This window comes from Apium graveolens, chromosome 1 (assembly GCF_009905375.1).
Source record: "Apium graveolens cultivar Ventura chromosome 1, ASM990537v1, whole genome shotgun sequence".
Lineage (NCBI taxonomy): Eukaryota > Viridiplantae > Streptophyta > Magnoliopsida > Apiales > Apiaceae > Apium > Apium graveolens.
In genome coordinates, this window is record NC_133647.1 from 102,791,931 (window position 1) to 102,797,930 (window position 6,000).

The 6,000-nt window shown below is 34.0% G+C and overlaps 1 long non-coding RNA gene across 1 annotated transcript; it reads right to left on the minus strand.

The window, feature by feature from the left end:
- Positions 1 to 2,220: 2,220 nt before the first annotated feature.
- On the minus strand, positions 2,221 to 5,684 carry LOC141665437 (uncharacterized). The gene is made up of 2 exons (XR_012552080.1): positions 4,524 to 5,684; positions 2,221 to 3,202 (listed from the first exon to the last, which is right to left on the minus strand). It is a non-coding gene; the product is annotated as an uncharacterized LOC141665437 (long non-coding RNA).
- Between the last annotated feature and the right edge of the window lie 316 nt (positions 5,685 to 6,000).

The window sequence follows — 6,000 nt, forward strand, 5'->3', positions numbered from 1 at the left end:
CGATACAAAAGGAATATGTTGTGTGTGATTATTGTCATATGACAGGGCATACTAAGGCAAAGTGTTATTGCCTAGATGATTTTCCTTCTTGGCACAAATTATATGGCAAACCCAAGCATTTACTCTGTTATTGCTGCTATGCAAAGCTCTGTTGCAAATGTGATCGCATCCGAGGATAGTTCAGTGTCAGTTGTACCTGATGGTCGTGATGGTACTAATTTAGATTCAGCCACTCTTTCTAGTCCATACTTTAAGTCCGTGCAGCATTTCTTTCCATCACCTGTAATGTAGTTTTCCCAGTTTTTCAAATAGAAGCAGAATTCAGTAACACCGGGGCGGAGGCGCGGAGCTACAAATTTCAGCGGGAATTCTAAGAACGCTACAATTTATAATTTTTATCATTAACTACAAGACACTTGTTAACTTTTTCTCAAAGCAATTTCCCTAAATCAGTTTCTCCCAAAAGCGCGCTGGCTATAATACCAAACTGGCGATTCTGAATAATAGAACCTAAAAGAGGTAGAATTGCTAGCCAGAGCAAAATCAGTAATCTTCCTAAGACATACTGGTCTTGTGGCTAGAAACCTGAAATATTTTTTTTTGGCTAAAACTTGTGAACATTGTCGTTGCAAACATTTAAAACATCTTTTCGCTGAACAGCTAAAAAAAACTGTTTAATAAAATTTAAAAACTGCTTTTGTAAAAAGCATTTTTGGTGTAAAAGTTTTTGTTAGAGAAAACAAGGTCTCCTGTGATTTTTGAAAAGGCCGCTTTTCAGTTTTTGCGGGAAGCAGATGCTAATTTCATCATCAAACCTTGTCAAAAGCATTATTTTTTACAAATTTTTACATCAAAACATATAAATATTAAAAATATTAGCAAATAGTTAGCTGATTTTTCCAACGCACAGCAATTTTTAGCAATAATCCAAACAGAGTCTATATCTGCTCATAAGACAAAGGCCACTCGAGGTACAGTTTAATATTAAAAAGCTGTCTATATGCGCATCTCGTATACTACGGTTCACGGGGCACATCTTTCTTATTGTATTTGAAAAGTACTGCTTCAGAAGCACCGCCACTCAAGCATACATGAACAAAAAACTGGTCAGTTTATCATACACTGCTTAACTGAATCGCTGCTACATCAGTACAACACTATTATATAAAAATTCAGTAGATAATTTATCTACCTTGTAAAAATAATTTAATCATAAACCATACCTAGTAGTTTAGTACATAGAGACCTGTGGAACTAGAAACTCTGGAAACAGCTTGGAAACATGGTTGGCAGAATGCGAAACCAACATATGCTACTGTCTCAAGGGTAACTACTATAAGCAAAAGGTCTCAGCAATATATATATAGCAGTACACTATTCTCCAGGAATGCGAAACCAACATATGCTACTGGTGGTGGTGTACAATGAATAAATGCTACTGTATTAAATTAAACAGCAACGTACACCAACATATTACTACCACATTGCATCACCAACAACAAACACAAAAAGTATTATCCGTTATACTAACAGATATGCATCATCATCAATGCCTACTCATGTCAAACAATGTACATTTCACTCCATGTTTTATATAATAAACTGTTCATGGCCTACTTAAACATCTCAAATTACTCTGATATGAAACAGAGCCTTTTTACTAGTTCAGGATTACCAGTGCAATAACAGAAAAGTAAATTTACTCAGAGAATAATTGCAAAAATGAAGAGATTAAGAGAACACATCTATCCGTCTATTGCCTAAAAATGTACAAACAGAAGATATAAGACCTTCAACAGTGTAGCACACAGAATTCGGAGAAAACAATAGCAGTGACATATTAGACCAACATCAAAAATCAATCTCAAAATTATAAAGCACGAATTCCTTACAAAAATTCCAAGCATATACATTTAATTAGCCCAAGTATGATTTTGAAACCTGAACAAACCCAAAGATATTTGAAAGCCACTTTCTAATCTAGCACACTATTTCAATCCTGATCTTTAACCTCTAGATAATATCGCAAAATCGATTTTTTTTTATAAAAAGTATGTACACACTTTCGGTTTATATTGGTTCTCTGTTCTGAATGTTCTTATTCAATGTGTGTATTCTGCATGGTGCTATTATCATATTATGTATAGTAAGCAAATAAGTGTTATCCGGTGATCGTTGCAGCCTCTTCAACAAAACGTCTGTTGTACCAACAGCCCAGACAAAATCAACATTTACAATTTACGATAAAAAACACTTAATGTAATAGTCTCGTGTCTCTTTTTATTAAATTCCAGAACATAAAATTGGCAGCACCATGGACCGAAGACATACTTTAACATATATTGTGAACTCTTGGAAAGAGATATTTTCAATTGTTTTTCGAAGTCTCCCCTTCGACTATAATCATGGTCTAAGTGACTGAATCTCAGTCTTTGTCATAAACACAAATTTCATTTGAGTTTATGACAAAGACCGAGAGTAATCATTTGACGATGGTTATTGAGGAAGGGCAGGCTTCGAAAATTTGAGTTTATGACAAAGACCGAGAGTAATCATTTGACGATGGTTATTGAGGAAGGGCAGGCTTCGAAAAAGCAACTGAAAATAGCCATTTCCCCTAGGAAAGAAATATTTTCTGATAATTTTTCAAAGTCTTCTCTTCGAGTATAATCATGGTACAAGTGACTAAATCTCAGGCTTTCATTTGATTCTGACAAAGACTGAGATTAATCATTTGACAATGGTTATAGATGAAGGACAGGCTCCGAATAAGCTATCAAAAATAACCATTTCCTATGTCCACAGTTTAATTCAGAAATTCGATATATGTATATATATATATATATATATATATATTCGGGAGCTGCTAGAGCTTCACTAGTACAACATGTTGTATGCAGAAGCTAGTCATCAGATGAACCTTTAATTGTTGCTACATATGAAAGCACCAACAAGCCTTTCTGTTGTCCGCGGTAGGCCGATCCTCTCCACCCGATGGATGCATCAGCATATTTAAGAGCCGTCATTCTTTCTCTGACTTCTTTTCATCCTCATGCAGTAGAACTCACAATTTAATTCACAAACACTGCAGTGCATCTAGGAATCTCAAGATCCTTAACTCCAGTGTCACTCCAACCTCATAAAAATTCTTCTCTTTCATCTCTCCGTTTAGTGGACCCATACTGGGGGAACTTAATGGAGCCTGACAAATTATAAAAGTACATATAAGAAAATAGCTGCAAAACAATAAATTAACTACGTTGCAGGAGAGACAGAGTTATGTATAATAATGGAAAAGAATCTACATGTTTATAGTAATTAGCATTATTGGAGGGGGGCGTATGATATTTACCTGTGTGAATGTTGAAACATAGATGACAATTCTGAATAATCTATGTACACAATCCAGAAAATTATAAGCTCTTCATAATTAATAATTTTTAATAGTACACGGAAAAAAGCACATTATATAGAAGCAGATTGGTGTAAAATGTTAGGTATATTTAAGAATAATATCGCAACATTGTCCCCCACTACAACGCATAATATAGAAGCATATTGGTGTAAAGTTTAAGGTATATTTAAGAATAATATCGCAGCATTGCCCCTCATTACAACAAACACCGAAGTCAAAGAAATAAACCACTCCTCAAAAATTAAAGACAGGATATCACTCAACGAGTATGATTAGGTGTAAGCCAAAGAAACATATACAGAAAAAAATAAAGATTCTGTCAGCCAAAATATGACATGAAGAGTTCTACCACAAGCTCAATAATTAAGATAGATAATATTCTACGAATTCACATAAGTGGAAATAAATCTCCCACTTCAATCAACTTAAATTGTGATTAAGCTAATTTAAATTATGGAATCATAGTTTTATTTTGCACCAGATCCAGATTGTGAAAGCTAAGTGGATGAGTTTACCATTTCTGATAATCGTTTTCGCATGAAATAAAGATCTACCATGTATAAAAGATCTAAAATAATTCATAACTAAATGCCTGCCAATATGTCAAATAAATATGCATATGGATCTAAAGATGGTGTAACCAACAGCTTACTTTTAGGTCTCTTGACATTATCTTGTCAAACACTATGTAAGAGCACATAGTTTTTAATCGCGCAATGCGCATCATGAGCAAGGCAATACAGGACCACAACACAAAGTGGCGAAGCACAAAATAATACTCCCTCCGTCCCTTTCAATTGTTTACATTTTTTAGAGAGTGTTCGACACGCATTTTAAGGTGCATATAAAGTATAGTTCTGTAATTTTTTTTTACAATTTTGTTTTTCTAAATAAAAATTAAAACATTCAACTTTTATTCAGAAAAAGAAATTTGTAAAAATAAGTTACATAACTATACTTTTTATGCAACTTAAAATGCGTGCCGTCAGAAATGTAAACTATTGAAAGGGACTGAGGGAGTATAACTCAATAAAAATAGGTAGATGCTTAAATATGAACCATTGATGAACAATAATTTAAAAACAAAGTTACTAAATCGTCAAATTACCTCATCCGTATTATTCATGAACTCCATATTTCTACCCCGAAGTAGGCATCAAATCTAGTTAATATAAGAAATCAAAGTAGCAAACTTAATATTCTGGCTTCAAATTGTCCATCATACCAAGATTTCCTACCAATCTCCACAACAAACACACATGTCACTGTTCCACCATTCTCATCACCACACTCTACATCGAAACTTCCAACCATCAAAATCAACACTTTATCTTTCAAACCCTGACCAAATCCTAGTTTCATCAAATCATAAATCGAGTAACATCAATCCACTCCTCATCTTCACACCTCTACCACACCTAAATTATGTACCATCTCCGCCCCCAAGACACAACACAAATAAACCACTCCCATCACAACACTAACCAATCCCCCAGATTATCACACCGCCACACCTCATAATCCAATCTTTCTACCGCCTGAAATAAAATTTCACCTCTCTAACCCACAATGCAGTCATCAAGATTCCGCACCATCCCCGCAACCAAGAAACAACACAAATTAGCCACTCACATCACTGCACTAATAAATCCCCCAACTATCACACCACCACACTTCAAAATCTAATCTTTCTACCACCCGAATTAAAATTCCAACCTCTAGAACCCTCAAAACCCACAATTCACTCATCAAGATTCCATACCATCTCCGCAACCAACAAACACCACAAATCAACCACTCTTATCACTACACAAACCAATCCCCCTAATTATCACGCCACCAAACCTCAAAATCCATTCTTTCTACAACCAAAATAATATCCCAACCTCTGGAACACTTAAAACCCCCAATTCAGTAATTCATGAACGCTTATTAATGAAATCAAGAACAAACAAATCCACCATACCCATCACCGGACTCACTAATTCACTACAAATACTCAACCCCACAATTCAAAAACCAAACTTTTTACAACCCAAATCGACATTTCTATTAAAACAAATTTAATTGAAACTAAACGAAAACATTTGAAGCAACAGATGTGATTGAAATTGCTATGAAAATTGTGTTTACTCATCATCAATATATAGAGGCAATTAGAAAGCCACCCGTGCGTTAGAGATTTATAACAGATGTAATCTGTTATAAATTAGTAACCGATACTCTACCCAGAGTTACAAATTCGTAACCCATATACGTCTATTCAATCAAAATTTTAAAACATTTTTTTCAAATTCTCGAAATCAAGAAATATCCTATTAGCATTTTAAAAAATCCTTTGAATTAGAGATTATTTTTTTTTTAAAATCTGAATATTTTCAATTTAGATTTAGATTTTAAAAAATATACCGAAATCTGACGGTATTTAATTTGAATTTTTAAAATTTCATCCAAATCTGGTGGTATTCAAAAGTCAGTGTATTTTTTTTATTTGAAAACCTTGTGGACTTTGATGGATTTGCTAGTTCATTTTTAATTTTTTGAAATCTCTTTAAATACTCGAGATTTTAAAGGATTTCCGGAAA